Genomic DNA, 20,356 nt, shown 5'->3' on the forward strand with positions numbered 1-20,356 from the left:
TGTTTTCCTTCCCTGACAATGTGTTTTTTTCAACTTCATTTATGAAGAATATTTTTCATAGATTTTAAACTCTGGGTTGAAGAGTTGGTTTTTATTTTTGTTTTATCCAGCACTTTAAATTGTTCCATTTCATTCTGCCCTCCATAGTTTCTTTCTGATGAGAAGCCTGCAGTCATTGAATTATTGTTTTCTGGGATCCCTGGGTGGCGCAGCGGTTTGGCGCCTGCCTTTGGCCCAGGGTGCGATCCTGGAGACCTGGGATCGAATCCCACGTCGGGCTCCCGGTGCGTGGAGCCTGCTTCTCCCTCTGCCTGTGTCTCTGACTCTCTCTCTCTCTGTGTGACTATCATAAAAAAAAAAAAAAAAAACGAATTATTGTTTTCTAAGGAATGTGTCAGGTTTTTTTTCCTGTGTGCTTCATGATTTTTTTTTTTCAATTATCAGCAGTTTGATTCTGTATTTAGGCATGGATTTCTTAGGGTTTATCATGTTTAGGGTTCACTGAGCTTCTTGAATCTGTAAGTTTATATTTTCCACCAAATTCAGGAAATTTTAATCACCTTCTCAAATATGTTTTTTTAAAGATTTATTTATTTATCTATCTATCTATCTATCTATCTATCTATCTATCTATCTATCTATTTATTTATGATAGACATAGACAGAGAGAGAGAGGCAGAGACACAGGCAGAGGGAGAAGCAGGCTCCATGCCGAGAGCCCGACGCGGGACTCGATCCCAGGACTCCAGGATGGCGCCCTGGGCCAGAGGCAGGCGCTAAACCGCTGAGCCACCCAGGGATACTCTTCCAATTTATCTTCTAGATCTCCACTGCCATGAATATTAGATCTTTTGGTTTTGTCCCATTGGTCTCTGAGGGATTTTTTTCCCATTATTTTTTCTCTTCATTGTTCAGATTGAATAATTTCTGTTGAGTTATCTTCAAATTAACTGACTCTTTCCTGTGTCATCTCCATTCTGAAATTGAGTCCATCCAATGGGTTCTTTATTTTGGTTATTATATTTTTCAGTTACAACATTTCAATTTTGTTGTTTATATCTTCTGTTTCTTTGTATTTAAGAATATTTTCCCTTACTTCTTGGTATACTTTTATAATAACTGCTTTACATTCTTGGTTAACTAATTCCAGCATCTGTATCATGTGTGCATTGACCTCTGTTACTGTCTTTTCACATGTGACTTGGGATTTTCCTGGTTCTGTGTATGCTGAAGAATTTTGAATTGTATCTATCCCAGACATTTAGAATATTATAAGGCTCTGGGTTTTATTTAAATCCTATGCAAGATACTGATATTTTTGTGCTAGCAGGCAATAGAGGTGATTGCATTAAGACTACAAATTCTAACCATTATTCTGTGGTTGTGGTTTCAGTGTCAATTCTGTTTTCAAAGCATTTGCAGTACTGTTTGGATCTCTCTTCTGTGTGTGACACTACTCAGTGGTCAGGCTGGGACACATGTGGTCATGCAGTGTTTAGTGCAGTCTCAGAGTCTTTGGTATGCTGGTTAGATTTGGCTGTGGCCTTGTGTAGCTTGAATGGGAGCCTAGGAGTTTATAATCAATTTTATCTGTTAGTTTCCCGAGTTTTTCCTTCTCTGTGATCTCTGGTCCTTTCTGGTTTCTTGGACTCCCTCTTATAGTCCTATAGCCAGAAAGCTAGTGCTTTAGTTATCCTGTTCTGCTGCTATTTCCTGGAGTTGTGGTATATCTGGGACCAAGCAATAGAAAGAGATAGAGAAAGCAACAACTGTGATTTGCCCACCCTCCTGGGACTGCAGTTTCTTCACAGAGGAAGGTTTCCCTACCTCAGAGATTTTGGTGCCTCTGGGCCCCCACTGCCATTACAGTCATTACTATTGCTCAGGCCGGGGGTACTAGAGAATGGAGAACAGACAACAGAACAAAAACTGGCAGAATTCCCTGACACTCTCTGAGCATTAGGACATGCTTTTCCTGATCCTTGGGCCAGAGCAGAACTGGAGGGCTCCTTCAGGAGCTTGCTCTAGGCCCTGGCGCCCATTCCAAGTTTCAGGCTGCCTTACATTTAGACCAAGGGATTCTGGTAGGGGAAAAAACAAAACAGAAAACTCGCTGCTGATTCACTGGTGCTTTGCATTCTGGACTTCTTTTTCAGTTCACCTGCTGCTATTTTTAGGCTTTTCAAATAGCTGTTCCATGTGTTTCATCCAGCCTTTATAGCTAAATTCAGTGAGAAAGACAGGGTAGAGTTGCTTACTCCATTTTACCTAGAACTGGAATAATATATTTTATTTGCTGCTATAAATTGAATGTTAGTGTCCCTCCAAAATTCATATGTTGAAGCCCTAACCCCCAATGTGACGGTCATTGTAGATAAGTCCTTTGGGAGGTAATTGGGGTTGGATGAGGTCATAGAGATAGGGCCCTGGTGATGGGATTAGTGCTTTTGTAAAAAAGGACACCAGAGTGCACTTGCTCTCTTGCTCTCTCTTCCCCCACCCTCCTTGTCAGGTAAGATCAGAATGAGAAGGCAGCTGTCTGTAAGCCAGCAAGAGAGCTCTCTCCAGGAGTTGAATTGGCCACCACCTTGACATTGGATTTCACAGCCTCCAGAACTGTAAGAAAATAAATTTCTATTCTGTAAGCCCCCCAGTCTTTGGAACTTTGTTATGGCCATCCAGCCTAACTTAAGACGATTGCCAAAATATTCATGAAAAAGACTCGTGGCACTACATATTGATTGTGTCACTCTTCCCAATTCAATCACAGCTTTTCCACATAGCATATTTTCTGCAGGCTTATTAACAATTTTTACTTAGCTGAATTTCCAGACAAAAAGGAAATAATCCCCCTAAAACTAGACTTGTAACTTTAATGCTTTGTATTGTTAGTTATAATATTGCAAATATATTTTTTGATATGTCAATGTTTTGAATTAATTTGCTGCTTAATTATTTGGGTCCTGGTCCCCTTGACCTAATTTAATTTACTCCATGTTTCATGTAAATAATCTCAAGGCTAAATGACCTAGGTCCTGTTTGGACCCATTCTATCTCTCTCTCTCTCTCTCTCTCTATCTCTCTCTCTTTCTAGCTCTCTACCGTCTTTGAGAGGCTTATTTCAAAGCACATGTGGTTAGAAGCCCACAAATCCATTTATTTCACATACAGCGTGGTAAAATACAAGAAATGAGAGTCGTGCTAAAGAAACATGATTGAGTGGAAGGAAGACAAAGGAGCTATGGAACTATGTTTAGCTTACTTGATAAAGGCTTGTCTTTGGCAGATAATAGTTTTTAAAAATTCACATGTGAAAATAAGAACATTAATAATACTTGACCATTAACAATGAAGGACAAATCCTCATAATTGGAGTGGAATGAGGCTAGAACTAGGTTATTGTCTCAAGTGAGCCGAAGACTCTAGAATACATCAGTGAGCTTTGGTACCTAAGGCAGTTTCAGGTCATGCTCCATTGCTCTCCACCAGATGGACTTTCTTTCCTTTTTTTCTCCCACTTATCCTTTCCATCTCACCTGTTCCCTTTTCTTTTTCCCCTTTTCATAGTTTTTTACCTCTATAAGCTTGTGTTAATCAGTAGAGCAGGCTCTAAAGAAGCTGCTGATCCTTGGGGGTAGTGCCTTTCCTTCATGGGCTTCTCATCTCTTCCTTGCATGCTTACTGCACTGCACCCCCATTCCTATTCCACCTCTCTATACCATCCTGCTCCCCAGGGCCGAGCTTTTTTTTTTTTTTCCTCTAGGGCCAAGCTTTAGCTTGGCAAGAAGACATGGTTTTAACTCTGCTTTATTGAAAATAAAAGCTCATTACTTATTCTATAGTAACTGTAGTTTCCCCCACACACAAACACACTGGCATTTTATGAAAGCATTACATTGTTCCAGAATTAATATGTATAATTTGTAAAACTAAACCTCAGCTGTGATTTAGCCCCTTCCATCTTAGAGAAAATCCAAAAAGCAGTATTAGAAAAAAATAATTGCACTAGAACCTGTTTGAAAGAAAGAGTTAGCCTCTTGAATAAAATTAGGAGTCCACATTCTGGGGATTTTGATTATTTGTGCTGCCGCTGAGTAATATTAACTAAATTAATAACAGAATATTAACTAAAACAGACATTTCCTCTGTTGATGTTTCCTTTGGGAAACAAAAGATAGAGATTGTGATTAAGGCCTTTCCAGATAATATCCCACACCAAAGTATTGAAAGAAAAGGTTTATATAACATGACATGATAATGTCATGTAATATATGAATATTATTACCTAAGGATTATGTTATATCCAGCTGCTAAATGGTATTTGTATATTTAAGCCTATATTGGAAAAGTACGTAGTCTTTCAATCATTGGGTTTATAAATACTTAACTGAATGTCTGGTGTGTAAAAAAAAAACCTGTGCTAGACATCGTGAGAAGTAAAACGGTTTACACAAGGGGTTTTTTCTCCCCCTAACCTTCAAGAAACTTCAGTGCAAAGTGGGAGTACCTTCACTGAAGGGAAGACTGCGATGTAGTTAGGAATTGTCAGGGCGTAAGCTAGAGAGTCTAGGTTGCGTTTTGATTCTGAGTTTTACTATACCTTCTGATTGCTGTGAATCAGGCAGGTTCTTGGGAAGCCCCTGCTGGTTTGCTCTTTGCACAGTTCAGCTGGGATTAGCATCCTTCTAGTTGTAGGAGACATTACCCAGGAAGCTGTCTAATCCATGGGGGGAGGTGGCATCTTCTGAACCAGGCCCCCACAGAGAACTTTGAATGGGTGGAAAAAGGAGTTTGTGTGCATTCTTGCTCATGTCACAATGTTGGACATGTGACTTAAAGAGAAGCACGTGGCAGGTCAATGTGATTGGACTGTTTGATTACCAAGCCTTGACTCTACAGTGGCTCAGCGGCCAATGCTGCTCATTTAAACTCTGAACTGCCACATGGGTATGACATAAGATATATCAATAAAAGGCATAAAATTATTTTAAATGTACTGTTTTTTGGGATATCTTGAAGGACTGGGGGGAGTCCTTGTTTCCTTGTCACCTCCCATCATGCACTTATTGATAATTAATCATCCATTCAGCATTTACTGAAAGCTACCAGATGGCTGACGGCATGCAGGGTGTCGGAGGTGGCAGCAAGGGAAGTGTGAAGGAACAGGCTCTATCTCTTGACTCTGTGACCGCGAACAGTGGACACTCATGCAGTGTTTGCCACGTGCCAGGCTTGTTCTGAGTGTTGTATATCTCCTCACTTAACCCTTAGAACAACCCCGTCAGTGAGTACTCTTATTTTCCCCATTATACGCTGGATGACACTGGGGGCACAGAGAGAGTAACTAACTTGCCAGAGGTCTCACAATTGGTAAAAGCGGAGCAAAATCTGAAAGCAGACAGTCTGGCTGCAGGAACAGTGCTTTTAACCTCCATGTCAGATAGCTTCTCAAGGAATTTATAGTCTGAGGGCACATGGGGAAATACTTCCCTGTTCAGGGTCAGGCAGTGAGGGATAGGTGTATAGGGACACAGAAGGTGACTGAGGTTGAGTGTGTTTGCTGGAAACTAATACCAAGAATATCTGACTCAAGAAATGCTTCATTCTGTGCCCCAAAGAGAAGAACGGAACGACAGGAAATTGTTAAGCCCACCAAAATGTTGGAAATATTTACCAGCAGTAGCAATCCAGTTTAATTTTATGTCCAGGGTTACACAGGGCTACACCCCTGAATCCTCCTTTCACATATACACTATGAGGGTGAACGAATACAGTTAACCCAATGACATTGTTTTCTCCCTTTCCTCTGCTTTGGTAGGGGTACCTGTGTGAAGGCTGCATCCCTAGGGAGGTTCGGACCTGTGTGGGCATGTCTCCTAAACTGATGGGATGGGTCTGCTGGGGGAGTACTTGCAGAAAACGGTTACTTCTGGAGAAAATCCCTGAAGGTGGAAGAGTGCAGAAATGATAGCCAAGCCTCAGCTATTATAAGAGAGGGATGACTTCAGTGCTTGTGGTAGAGGGGCAGGATAGGATCAAGTTGTCAGAAATACAGGGGATGTATTTGTATAGGTCACTGACAGCAGTATGTTATTGATAAATACTCATTATTTATATTATAGTACTCACCCAGGGCTGTCCTTGTAAAAACATGTTTGCAGGGACCTAAGAGAGAAAATGTAACCATGCCAGAGGTCTTCATTTACATGCATTTCTTTAATGACTTTATGCATTTCTAAAGTTATCAACAAATGTTAATAAGTGGTAGTAGATAGTATCATTATTGCTCTTATCCCCATTTTTTTGTCCCTAATTTTATATTGTGGTCAGTTGGAAAATAGAATTTAGTTTTGAAAATATTCAAATTTTACATAGATTTTTCTAAACAGAAAGAAAGGAATGAAATTCACACAAAGAGGCAAGGAACTTAATTATCAGTGGGCATTATGGATTTTGCATTCCTACAGAAACAAACTTGTGAACTATGATTTTATTATTGTAGAATTAATTTCTTATGAAGAGTCATGTTCTGCTTATCTCACCATTTGATATTTGCAAGATCACTAATATTTCTTCTGTTCACCCTAAACACCTTCCTTCTTTCCAGGCAGGTAGAGATTTCAGAAAGATGATGAGGAAATTCTATTCCTTCTAATTGGTTCTTTGGCCCTTTTAATCCCCCTTCCACCACCCCCGGGCAGGGCATGAGTCATTAAAATGCCTCAGACACCTGTGGAACCTTCAAGATCATAACCGTGATATGATCATGTTACACACCCATTCAAAGTTCTCTGCTCCAGGGTCAAGGTTTGGATGATGTCACACGGCCTCTGGATTGCCTGCCGGCAAATCCTGGACAGGTTTTTCTGTTGTGAGGATAGGAAATGAGAGAAAGATGAGCGCCCCGCCCCCCCAATATTCCTGAGGACCACATCTAACTAGAGTCTCATAAATCTTGAGATACCTCCATCTTGATAAATTTATCTAATTTATTCCTATTAACTTGGTACATAATCTATTGCATGAGAATGTCACATTTTATTCATCCATATTGATGGACATTTAGGTTCTAATTTCCTGCTACTTCAAATAATATTGCTGTGAACATCCCTCTGTAAGTGGTTGTATGACCTAGGAGAAAGTTTCTGTAGAGTAGGGGTCTTTAAACTCTTTTGCTAGCTCACCTCACAATTTGGAAAAACTTTTCCTCCTTACTTACACATTTTAGAATTGGAATCAAACTTTCTATCATAACTTTTAGTTGCAAAGGAATTAATTTCCCTGTAAACATTAGCATTTAAAAGTAGAATTCTAAAAAATAAAAAAATAAAAAAATAAAAGTAGAGTTCTTTGGGCACCTGGGTGGTGCAGTCCGTTAAGCATCCAACTCTTGGTTTCAGCTCACACTGTGATCTCAGGGTTGTGGGATGTAGCTCTGGGTCCAGGCCCTGTGCTCAGTGGAGAGTCTGCTTGAGACTTTCCTCTCTCTCTCTGTCTCTCCCCTTGCTCTCTCTCTTTTTCTCTCTCAAATAAATCTTTAAAAAAACAAAAGTAGAATTTCTTAAATATATCCAATGGCATATAAATACCATACTGATCTGACACCGTTATGCATGAGAACAAGGCTCTTACAGTGGGACTTGAACTTTATACTTGTGTCAGATTTTAATCTGAATGTAACATACGTTTATGTATGAGTGTCTTTTATTGATCACTTTGCCATATTTATTTATGACAAATATTATGTATAAACTTAAATTTCATTACGTTTTTTTTTTACCATGATACTCCAAAGTGTTAAAATTTTTTCCGAGTTATCATTATTTTTAGTTCATAATCAACCAATTAAACGCTTTTAAATGTTCATCATTATGAGACATAAAAAAAAATCATCGGAACTTTAAGAAATCGGTTTGCATATGTGAACAAATTTTACTTATTTCTAGAAGAAGACAGGTTCAGCGTCAGTTTACCTCCAGTTTTTGCTTTTATATTATAAACACGGAGGAATATCATTCACAGAAATGAGTAAATGACGGAAAAAGTGTGTAAGTGATGTTATTCATTATTTGAAAACTTTCCACATTATATGGCCCGCATCACTTAGTGGTGTATCTTTAATGATTTTATCAGTGAGTGGGTTTGCTTAGGTCTTTCTTCAATTTCACTAGGAAACAAGTGTCAAGCTTCGAAAGTGTTAGTAGACCCATTCAGCTTCTCAATATTAATCTCATTATTTCAGATTGTCTCTTTAGCTTCTTGCAGGTTTTTACCCTTGGGGGCAATATATCCTTGAGCATTCAGATAGAGAAGACAGGTGTGGCCTTTGTCTTTTAAAGAGAGAGAAAGGGCTACTATGAATGGGAGGTGGGGATTAGGAACCACAGGGCATTTGACTACACTAGTTCTCAGCTAGTTCAGATTTAGGTAGGAGTATACATGCAAGCCCCGGTGGCGCAGCAGTTTAGCGCCGCCTGCAGCCCAGGGCGTGATCCTGGAGACCCTGGGTCGAGTCCCACATCAGGCTCTCTGTATGATGCCTGCTTCTCCCTCTGCCTGTGTCTCTGCCTCTCTCTCTCTGTCTCTATGAATAAATAAATAAAATCTTAAAAAAAAAAAAAGGAATATACATGGAAGGTAAGGATCTGGAATTACTCCTTGGAAACCATCAGAGTGCCTCAGTTCTCACACAGTTTGAAACTCTTCCTCTGAGGTTTATATACTCAGCAGCAGAATTGCTAGTGTTAGAGTCTCCTGCGCTGTGTGTTGCTGGGGACATTGCTCTACCTCTCAAGGACTCGGGATAAGTTCCCTCTGAAGATCCCCATATGTGAGTCAGTGGAGTTTTTGAACTTTGGGAAAATCCACAGTCATTGCATTTAAATAACTGGTGGCCAATGAGTGGTAACCCACCAGAGACCTATGAGACATTTAATTCCTCTCTATAATTTGCTTTGGGACAACCTCTGAAAGTATTTTTATTCATAACTTTCTTTCTTTTAAAGGGCATCCTTAGTCCACATCAACCAAGGTGGTATAAAAACAGCACTGCACTTGGTTTGCATTCTGTGCCCTGAAGCAGAAATGCCTTTAATTGTTCATTGTGAAATAAACAGATGTCTACTGGAGAAGATTATTAAAAACATTTTGTGCACTTTGGGAGAACTAGAGGTCAGGACTGCTTGACCTAGCATCTCAAAGGAAACCCAAGCCAACCCAGCTACCAAGGTAAGTGAGCTACTAATATAGCTTATTCTTAGGGCAAGATTTTCTGATTGGCAAATTTCTTTTTTTTTTTTAAGATTTTATTTATTTATTTATTCATGAGAGACACACAGAGAGAGGCAGAGATGCAGGCAGAGGGAGAAGCAGGCTCCATGTGGGGAGCCTGATGCCGGACTTGATCCCGGGACCCCAAGATCACGCCCTGAGCAGAAGGCAGACACTCAACCACTGAGCCACCCAGGCTCCCTGATTGGCAAATTTCTGGATATAGTTAAAAGGGACAGTACATTTCAAAAAGAGAATAATGGCCATCCTCGGGCAGGATAATTCTACTTTAAAAACAGAAGATTTAATGTGCCAAATTCAGATCATAAAGAAAAGTTGCCGTTAATAGGATAATTGCCTCAACATTGTAAAATAAACAGGATTTGAAATGCAGACCATCGTATTTTACAGTTAAAGGTTATTTTAAAAATCTTAGTAAAACCTAATAATAAAGTAATAAGATATTATACAGTTAGCAGGTCTATAAGAACACATTAATAATGAGGCACATCCAAATTAAGGCCTCCCTTCTACTTGCTTCAACAGGTGAACAAGGAAGATGGTGGTCCTATGAGCAACAGCAGCCAGTGGCCTGGCACTGCACCCTGCGAGGCAGCCAAGACCAAGGTACTATGTCCAGGAAAGAAATTTCAGATAAGACTTAAGTCTCAGAGCTAAGTCAACAGGGATTTGTTTGTTTTGTCCTTAGAAAAATAGACTGTTTCTATCCACTAGCTTTGTGCCTCCTCCCAAGTTCCCAGGCTTCATAAAACTTATGTTGAGGGTTTCAAGTATTCCCAAATTAATTGTTAAGTACCACGACTTGTTCCTTATAGACCTCCTTTTCCTCTAGAGCTTCCTGAAATGTAAAACCTGTACATCTTTTAAGAAGCACAACACACTTAAGTGTGACTAAGTAGCAAACCTCCACCAAAGAGAACTGTCTATCATATTTAGAAAAGATAAAATTTCCCTTATAAGCTAGGTCTGACATTAGGTTTTTCTATGGTGTTCTTTCTGAAGTTGCTGCAAGATGGAAAAATATCAATCACAACGAGAGTACCTTTTGAACTCATTAATCCTAAGACATCATTAACAGGAAGGCTTTAATGCCTAGGATCTAGAACTGCTTTGTCATTAAGTAGAATCATGGAAATTAAATGGTGCCCCCGCCCCACCCCCCATTGGGCCACTAGGTTAGGTTTAAAACATTAAATGTAAATTAAGGATACTATATTCATGTGGTCGAAAAATCGAAGGGCATGAAGCAATGGCATAACATACAATGGGAAGTACGGCCCTTGGAGCTGTGGAACTTGGCAGTGCTGTAAATGTCACCTTCCCACTTGTCTCATAGCCATATCACTATATTAATAAGGAGAATCTTTTTTTTTTTTTTTTTGAAAGAGAGAGATAGGGAGGGAGATCAGTGGAGGGAAGGGCAGATCTTAAGCAAGATCCATACTCAGTGTGGCGTCTGTCCCAGGGCTTGAACTCACAACCCTGAGATTGCCACCTGAGCCAAGATCAAGAATCAGGTGCTCAACGACTGAGCCACCCAGATGCCCCATTAAGGAGAATCTTGAAATGTAGAGGCGAGTCGGAGGAAAATGGAAATAGATTGGCAGGGATGGCAAGAAAGAGGGCAGGAAAAGGAGAATAGGAGGATGGAAGGAAGAGGGTGTAGCCCATTGGGGCTGAGACAACTAATAGCTGGGTAGCTTCTAAGCATTGGAAATGTGCTTCTCACAGTTTGGGAAGCCGAAAGGCCGACATCAGCCCGCCTGCAGGATCGGGTTCTATGGCGGGGGCGAGCTTCCTGAATCCTGGATGGCTGTCTCCCCCGGGGGAACCTCACCTGGCCTGGGGAAGGGAAGGGCGCCTTCCAGGCCTCCCGTCTAAGGGCACTTCTCCATGTGTAAGGGCTCCACTCTTCTGACCCAATCACCTCCCAAAGGCCCACCTCCTCTTACCGTTACCTTGGGGTTAGTTTCAACCTAAGTTTTGGAGGAGGACACCAACATCAGTCCTCGGCCACCTGGGAGAACCAGGGCTGTACACAAAGGATCAGCCTGGTCCCAGCCCTCTCTTGCAATTGTCCTTTCAGGGGACGTGTATTTGTGTAAGAATGGAAGAGGAAGGAGCGCCTCGCTGGCTCAGTCAGCGGAGCGTGGGACTCTTGATCTCAGGGGTGTGGGTGCGAGCACCGTATCGGGTGTGGAGATTACTTAAAATAAAATCTTGGGGCACCTGGGTGGCTCAGTCAGTTAAGCGTCTGACTCTTGATTTTGGCTCAGGTCATGATCTCAGGGTTGTGGGATGGAGCCCCGCCTCAGGCTCCACGCTCAGCGCAGAGTCTGCTTGAGATCCTCCCTCTCCCTCTCCCGAGCTGACTCTCTCTCTAAAATAAATAAAACCTTTAAAAAAAATCTTAAAAAAAAAAAAAAGAATAGAAGAGGAAGAAATGGGAAGAGTAAAGAAAAAAAAGACATTTATCTGGGGAAGTGTGTGAGTGAGCCACTGGGAATTCTGCACCACGTGAAACTCTTGAATAAATTTGCTTGTATTGCTTCCCCCCCAACCCCCCAATATCCCTTTTATCTAGCCTCAGCCAAGTATATTTTATTATTTTGAGGTTTAGGCTTTAGGGAAGAGTTCAGAACTAGTAGGAGTCAATAGTGGGAGAGAGGCAAGCAGGGTTTCTCCTACCAGGAACAAACTAACCTTCCTGTGGGGCGCTGGCCGCGTGCGGGGAGGTGGGTTCTGGGGTGTGCGAGCGGCTCCGTTTACACTGCCGCTGGCCCTACAGCAGGTGGCGGTGTTCCTTCTCTTCCCGGCAGCTTTGGCGTTCCCTCTTCTGTGTTTCAATCCACATGTAAAGGGCTGCCTCCCTGGCGCCCTTGGGAGATGCTCCAGTGGTCCTGGCATGAGGAGGAGAAGCAAATGGGCAACGTGTAGCAATCCGTGGTTTTGTGTTTGGTCTGTAGAGCCCTGATCTGGTCTAGAGAACCACCCCGCTTCAGGGGGAGACCGTGAGTGTCACTAATCATATTGTGTACTCGCCCCCGTCTCCGCTGTACTAGACCCTATTCGGATCCTCAGGGAAGCTTCTTGCTCCCTTTGCTCACGCCTGTCCGAGGCTTGAGAATACTAATAAAAGCTCTCTCTAGCCAAATTTCTCTCTAATGAACGTGTTTGGATTTTCATCAAAATGAGGTTTTCTTCCCAGCTTTATTCACGAATTAACCCAGGCTGTGATCCAGGGTCCCTCACTGGGAAGCTACATAATCTGGGCATATAAACCCTGTGGGCTCCCGGTCATCATTTGTAAAATGGGATTGGTAAACTAAGGGACTTTTGAGGTTTCTCCTAGCTCTTATACTCTTGGATCCTCAAATAGTCGGCCACTGCCCTGCGTGGTGGTTGTACTGTGATACCGGAGGAGTAATTCTGATATTTTCTTTGAGCAACTGCTTCAAAGCAATGAGCAAATAGCTTCATGCTATTATTAAATAGCATGAAAAGTCAGAGTAGATTGAGGGGAAACAGTTGATCTGTGGAGAGGGGGTACTCAGGGTCAGGTACAGCATGTCCACTACACTAGACACCACGTATGACAGATATTCTCACGTATTTCTGTGGTGCAGCAGACACTGGCCATGCATTCAGCCTTAAATGTTAGAACTTCCTTAGCGTGCTCATTTATTTAAAAATGAAATCAGGGTTGGGCTGTCTCCCTGGTTTAGTTGATATTTTTCTGATGACGGACATTTGTTGATTTTTAGACTCAATTCTTCTATTGGGTGAAATCATTTTTTTTTTTTTACCTTATGAAAACACTAAGCCATCATTGTAAAGAACTTTCAACCCATACAGAAAGGAAGAAGTGGAAAGAAAAGTTCTCCCCCTGAAGCCCTCCCTCCCCATCCTGTAGACAGAGATAAGCAGTGTTATCTTCTCGTTTATCCTTTCTGATATTTTCCATGGATTTATACAAACATGGATATATGTATTATCACTTCTGTTTTATTTCATTGAATTTTCATGAATAATTTTATAGCATGTATTAATCCTAGAGTAGAAATATGCATGTAACACAGAGGAGAGAGCCAGTGAAAAAAATCATAGGGCTAGGGAGCAAGATAGATGACAAACAGAAAAAAGTTTTTAATCAAATTGTCATGATAGCAATGATTTTTTTTTGTGATTTATTTATTTGAGAGAGAGAGAACACAAGTAGGGAAAGGAACAAAGGGGAGGGAGAGAGAGAATCCCAAGCAGACTCCCCACTGAGTGCAGAGCCCAGCGCAGGGCTGGATCTCAGGACCCTGAGATCACGACATGAGCCGAAATCAAGGGTCAGATGCTTAACCGACCAAGTCACCCAGGCACCCAGATAGCAATGATTCTTAAATGATGGAGGTTCTAGGAAGAATTGACCAGGGAAGATTGTCTGTTTTAAGGAGACATTTCTAGGGGAGTGGGGTGTGGTCATGGTGGTAGAGGGCCACCAGCAATTACGCTGTCTCTCTCCATGCTTCCTACTAAGAGGTAGAGTCTCTTTCTCCTCCCCGGAATTCTTGACAGGCTCCATTACTTGCTTTGGTCAATAGAATGCGGCAAAAATGATGCTATTCCAGTTCTGGGCCTAGACCTGGCAACTTTAGTGTTTGCTTTCTTGGATGATAAGGAAGACTGACAACGGTGCTGAAGACAACAGCCTCATGGAGGCAGTGAGACCTAAGGAAGGAGACAGGCCCAGCCCCTCACTATTTCAGGCACTCCAGCTGGGCCCTAGCCCCGTGCTTGATATCATCATGGGTCCTCCAGCCCCAGTCAAGCCACCCCAGCCAACAGTACATGAAGGAAAGACAAGCTGTCATTGTGTTCTGTCCCTAGTGCAGAATGGCGAGTGAGAGAACAGTCGATGCTGTTGTAAGCTGCCATGTTTCAGGGGTGGTGTATTATGCATAATAGATAACGGAAATCCATGTCTGAAAGTTGGGTGTTGGCTTGAAAAAAATCTAAGACACGTGGCATTGGCTTTGGGACCAAGCATTGGGTAGAGGTTGGAGAGGTGATGAGGGAACTCTCTCTCTCTCTCTCTCTCTCTCTCTTTTAAATTAACTAGTTATTTTTTACTTTCTATTTTTTTAAAAGATTTTATTTATTCATGAAAGACACACACACACACACACACACACACACACACACACACAGAGGCAGCACAGGCAGAGGGAGAAGCAGGCTCCACACAGGGAGCCCGACGCGGGACTCAATCCCGGGGTCTCCAGGATCATGCCCTGGGCCGAAGGTGGCGCTAAAACCGCTGAGCCACCAGGGCTGCCCTACTTTCTATTTTGAAACAATTTTAGACTTACACCAAAGTCGTAAAAATGGTACAGAGGTCACGTGTGTTCTGCACCTAGCTGCCCTAATAGTAATAAATGCATAACCACAGAGTAATGATCAACACCCAGAAATCAACAGAAGCTACAGCCCTGTATGAACTCCGCCAGCGTTTCTGGTGATGATCTTTTCCGGTTTCAGAATCCAGTCCAGGGCCCTGTGTTTGCACTTAGTTGATGTATCTCCTCCGTCTGGGAAGGACTCTCCCAGTGGAGGCTCCAGGGGTAGTGAGGAAATTGTCCTGGAGGCTGGAGAAGTGGGGCTAAGCAGCGGCAAAATGTGTGGCAGCCGCTGCGTGCAGTGAGACACGGAAGACGGAATACGTACCTAATGAGGTTGCAGATCTGGCGAAGGCGATTTCCAAGCTGCATGTTCAGAGTATGGGTTGGCTTCCTTTAGTGATGTGTGATGGTGTTGTTACAAGAGAGAGACGCCTTAGAAAAGGCACTATTCCGTTTTCAAGCGGCACGTAGAGGAAACAGAGCCAATGAGATTCTCTGTAGTCAGCAATAGTTTCAAGGGAAGAAATGGCCTCAGGGGCCTGCCTGTCAAATGTGGCCTCAAGGTAAAAATCCAATCAAGACTCTATGTTGAAGCCTCTAAACATGTTAAGATGTTGTCTCATAGACCCTCTTGTCTAGCCAAAAGGGCTTTTAAGAAGAATCTTCAGGGGAGTCCAACAGTAGCTGCTTCAACAAGGCCCAGAAGTTTGTCTTTGGAAGAATTACAGATGTTGCTTTATGGGCATAGTTGTGGGCAAGAAGGAAACTCCACTAAGAGTCACAGAAAACCCACACAATTTTGAAGACTGCTCTATTGATGAAACCCCCACCGGCCTGGACTAAAGAAGAAAGAGACTGTTGAGAATGTAAAATAAAATGCCACCGGGCTCCCGACTTCCAATGGATAGGACCCAGCCTGCGCGAGCTGTTCAGCCAGAGGGCAGGCAATTACTTGCTTATGGAAACGGGAGCCTCCAAGGTCATAGCCTGCACCCTGGAGCCCGGAGCCAGTATCCGTGGTTCGGGAAGCGGCTCCCAGGGAGAAGAACCAGACACTCGAGGAGGTCTGGGTCTGCAGAGTGAGGGTGACTTTCAGAACCTCTATGGATGGTGGCTGCTTCGTGCCTTGTTTCCCCCGTTCTGAACATACATGTCCATCGTAGTTGACTCATCCCTGTCTGGGCGCCGTATGTCGTGTGGTTCACAGGTCTCCAGAGGAAGAGGAGCAGCATCTAAAAGGCCTCAGCCACTTCCTAGGGCCCAGTGTGTGTGTCATTAGATCCTGGACCTTAGAGCCAGTGCTGCACAGAACGATAATTTGGGGGGAGGGTGTGTGTGTGTGTGTGTGTATGTGAAGTGTCGTGGCCAGAGGGTGGGATATGATAGAGTGTTTCCCAATAGGACTGCTGATAGTTCCTCCCATTCCAGGCGCTCCTTCCATTGGAAGTGTGGTCTCTTTCCTGCCCCTCGGATCTGGGCTGGCCCTGTGATGGGCTTTGGCCAGGAGAATAAAATGGAAGTGACCTTCTGGGGCTTCCACACCGTGGCTTTCGCAGGCCTGATAGCCTCTGCTTTCTCTTTCTTGGGATCCAGGCTGTAAAGAAAGCATAAAGGGGCTGGGACTGGCCCACTGAATGATGAGCGATCACGTGAAGAGGAGGGGGCCGCCAGCCACTTCAGCTGGCCCAGCCTAAGAATCAGATGTGGGGGTAGCATCTTGGCCATTCTGGCCTCAGTGACCAAACTCACAGCTACAGGCCACCGTGTCTGACCCCAGCTGCCATCCTGGGAAAGCAGAACTGCCCAGCTGTGCCCTTTCCAAACTGCAGAATTGTGAGCAAAGAAGTGGTCGTGGTTGTCTTAAGTTACAGAGCTTATGGTGGCTTGTCATGGCAGCAAAAGATAACTGAAGCCATTACCAACGTCAGGGTTCTTCCAACTGCCTTAACCTCCTCCCATGGGCTGTGAGGAGGCAGCAACAATGTCAGGTAAAGAAGCCAAGTTTCATGGAGACTCCGTTCCGTAAAGGCTGGACCCTGTATGCCATGGTCATGGCTCTGTGCACAGAACGAGCACATAATTAGCTCAAATATTTGTTGATTGGACATTAAATGAAAGGATGGAGATAAAGATGTCACATCATGAAAGAAGTAAACAAAAAAGATACTTTAAAACAGTTTGTCTCATTTTCGCCTTCAGACAGGTGCTCTCATTTCAGAAACACCGATGCCAAAAAAAAAAAAAAAAAAAAAAAGAAACCCCTGATGCCCCGGAAGCCAGAAGGATGCTGTGAAGGGCAAGATTTGTAGGAGTGAGGCACAGGGCAGCCTTGACTCCTTCTCCATGTCCATCCCGTGGCTACACAAAAGAGGGCCCCTCTGGGAAGCACCTGGCAAGTGCCTCAAGACCTACTGGCAGATACAAATTAGTACCTTTTTCTAATGGAAGAGTTAAAAGCAGAATATGTATTCCATAGGACTACCATTGGAGTTAATACTAAAAGGACCCGAGTACAATGTCCAGTAGCCAGTGTTAGGTTTGGAAAGTAAAGCAGTCAAAGCAGATTGTCACATTAGGTCTCTTCTTTCTTTCACTCTCTGGCCCATGTCACAATTTCTGAATGCATCTTGGACACAGCAAGCGCCCGTTCCACTCCGCGGCTCTCCTGGAATACCCAGCCCCACTGTCATTTCTCTGAGAGCGATCATTTCCTAGGGCACACCTCTCTACCGGGATGGGAGACCCAAGTGCCCTGTGCACAGCTCCAGGAGGGCTGACAGATAAGAAGGGAAAATTCTTTTTGGATATGGTTACTTGTAGCGCCTTCCGGAGAAATGTCTTGGACTAATAAGCATCTTTATTCAAAAGAACCGTGACATTTATAATCAGGATAAATGAAATAAGGGGAAAAGCCTTGGACCCTTGGAAGGATAGGGTGGTTTAAATTCAAACCAGTAATTATTATATTTTTTTCTATTCTGTATTATTTAGGAAAACAGTGGTTAAACAGATAAAAATAGAAAAGACTGCTTAAAAATTAAAGCCATTGATTTAGATCTCTATTTGAAAGGTCAGTGTGTGGGAGACGAGGAAGGCATTATAGCAATCAGTGTTCAGCAAAAGACATTTTAGCAGCAGAACCTCCAAAAAGCACATCAACTATTTATATCACCCACATCGAGTTGCCGGTCATTTCATTTATCAAAGAAAATAAGAAAGCTATTTTCTTTGGACATCCTTTGGGTGTAGTGACAATATAGTTTTGGAATCAGCTGTTAGAAACTATAATTAAAGCTGGTTCATCGTGTTTACTAATTATTCTGCATAGTTAGCCTCCCCGAAGCTTTATATAATCCCCCCTTTGTTACAAGCTTCTGTTTCTCCCTAGGGCGGTCTGAATCCAGACAGGTAAAGGACTGAAGCGCCTGGAAACCGATGTCTTGTAATACCTGTGCGGCCGAGCGATGTCCGCAGTTGAAGTTGAAATTTTAAACCTTCTGTGCGCAGGTAGAGTCAGCTATTTAAGAGTTTTCAGCTCTACCACTTGGGTAAGGGGATCCCCTGAGTACAGGACGATGTGAAGGGAAACAAAAATCGAAAACTGAAATTTCCTTGAGGAACCTCTGTGACACTGGGGCGGGGGGGGGGGGCGGTGTTAATTCAGTCATTCCCGATAACTACCCGCTATCACCGTCTGGCTGACCACTGTCTGTCGACACCAGGGGTCCTTTGGTTCAGTGCTGGGGGGGAGGGCGGCTCATGCTCAGGGAAGCCGCGAAACTCCTGGGCCGTCTTCCCCCCCCTGCCAGCGGGAGCGCAGTGGGCCGACCTCCTAGGCCCGCGCTTCGGTGCTGGGGGCGCGCCCTCCCCGCCCCCCGAAGAACCCTGTGCCCGGGAATGGGAAAGCCTCCTCTCCTCGCCTCCGACGCGCAGCGCCGGGCCCCTTTCCTCCCGGGAGGTGGATTCCAGGCACCGCAGACTCCTCCCCAGGTAGGGCAGCTCCCGGGGAGGCGCAGGGGAGCGCGCGCTCACGGCAGGGACCCCGGGCGGGGTCGGCAACCGGAGACACAGGTGCGAAGTTCTGCCTTCCGCCGCCGACCTCCCTTCCTTGAACCTGCTCCTCGTCTCCCATCCCCCACCAGGTAGCAGCATCCGCTGCTCGGGGCAGCGCAGCTCGGCTCCGGAACCCTGCGACCCGGCGGCACAGCTGGAGGGCAGGGCGTCCCGCGTAGCCTCTGGCCCACCGCAGGCCGCGCACGCGGGTTTCGGTTCTGGAGACCCGACGGAGCCCTCCCCTACTCCCCCGGACCCCCGCCCGCTTCCCTCTTCTACGTGTGGCCTCCCCCCGCCCCACGCGGGCTCCGACCGACACGGACCGCGAGGGTCCCGCAGGTTGCGACCTCCTGCGGCGCTCCCCGGAGGGAGGCCGAGCGCGAGGGGGGGCCGGGGCCGGGGCCGGGGCCATCCGAGGGGCGCTCTGGGCGCCGCGGGCGTAGCGAGGGCCGCCTGCGAGCACCGCGCGCCGGGACAGCCGCTCCGGGCGGCCTCCGCGTCCTGGCGCACCTCCCCGGGCGGCGCGTCACTTCCCTGCGCTTCACCCGCAGGCCGCTCCGGCCCCGCTCCGGCCCCGCTGCAGCCCCGCTCCTCTGGGCGGCCCCGGCCCGCCTGGGTGCTCCCCGGGCAGGGCAACGGGCGCGGCGCCCCTCGGCCGGCGTGGAGGGGGCCGGGGCTCAGGCGGCAGGTCGGTGGCGGCGCACGGCCGGGCCGAGCCCTCCGAGCAGCGGGGCCCGCAGCGGGGCGCACCCGACAGTCCCCGGGCCCGGCGCAGCCGCCGCAGGGCAGCGCAGCGCAGCGCAGCGCAGCCGCGCAGGGCGCGGCCGGCGGCCGGCCCCGGCTTCCGGCCGCGGGGGCACGTGCGTGGACGCGGGTGCTTGTGTAACCAGCTCCCCCGGCGCCGCGCCCGCCCGCCGCCCGCCACTCGCCGCCCCACCGCCGCCGCTCGCCGGCCGCCCCCGACCCTCCTCGGGGACTGGGAATTTGGAAAGTTCCCCAACTAGGGCACACGTGACCGCCCCTGGAAGTAGTCCCGGCCGCGGCCCGCGGAGCCCTCCGCCGCCCTGGAAGCCCCTCGGCCCCGCCCACCCGCCATTTGTATATTAAGCCTTATTGGAAAAGTAGTCTCTTTCAATATTGGGTTTATAAATATAAACTGAATGTTCTGGTGTGTAAAAAAAAACCGGTGCTAGACATCGTGAGAAGTTAAAAGGTTTACACCAAGGGTTTTTTCTCCCCAACCTTCAAGAAACTTCAGTGAAAGGGGCGTACCTTCACTGCGGGAAGACTGCCGATTGTAGTTAGGAATTGTCAGGGAGTAAGCTAGAGAGTTAGGTGCCGTTTTTTGGATTCTGAGTTTTTTACTATACCTTTGATTGTGTGAATCAGGCAGGTTTGGAAGCCCCGCTGGTTTGCTCTTTGCACAGTTCAGTGGGATAGGCATCCTTCTCTAGTTGTAGGAGACATTCCCGGAAGCTGGTCTAACCATGGGGGGAGGTGCCAATTTCTGAACAGGGCCCCCACAGAAACTTTGAATGGGTGGTGGAAAAAAGGAGTGTGTGAATCTTGGCTCAGTCACAATGTTGGACATGTGACTTGTAAGAGAAGCACGTGGCAGGTCA

The 20,356-nt window shown here is 45.5% G+C and overlaps 1 protein-coding gene and 1 long non-coding RNA gene across 8 annotated transcripts in view; one reads left to right on the top strand and one right to left on the bottom strand.

The window, feature by feature from the left end:
- The window catches only part of ATAD1 (ATPase family AAA domain containing 1), a 61,737-nt gene extending 56,993 nt beyond the window's left edge, over positions 1–4,744 (bottom strand). Inside the window, exon 1 of the mRNA XM_038576047.1 lies at positions 4,601–4,744. The gene's annotated coding sequence lies outside the window, so the exon portion shown is untranslated. The remainder of the gene's footprint in view (positions 1–4,600) is intronic.
- The window catches only part of LOC119877617, a 30,516-nt gene extending 12,207 nt beyond the window's left edge, over positions 1–18,309 (top strand). Inside the window, exons 3-6 of one of the 7 annotated variants that reach the window (XR_005379560.1) lie at positions 2,513–2,618; positions 9,006–9,228; positions 9,817–9,897; positions 18,070–18,305. This is a non-coding gene — a long non-coding RNA (uncharacterized LOC119877617). Of the gene's footprint in view, positions 1–2,392; positions 2,619–9,005; positions 9,229–9,816; positions 9,898–18,069 lie in introns of those variants that run through there. The other 6 variants (XR_005379558.1, XR_005379559.1, XR_005379557.1 and 3 more) reach the window with 6 other exon arrangements.
- The last annotated feature ends 2,047 nt before the right edge of the window (positions 18,310–20,356 follow it).

Source organism: Canis lupus, chromosome 26, assembly GCF_011100685.1.
Source record: "Canis lupus familiaris isolate Mischka breed German Shepherd chromosome 26, alternate assembly UU_Cfam_GSD_1.0, whole genome shotgun sequence".
NCBI classification, from domain to species: Eukaryota; Metazoa; Chordata; class Mammalia; order Carnivora; family Canidae; genus Canis; species Canis lupus.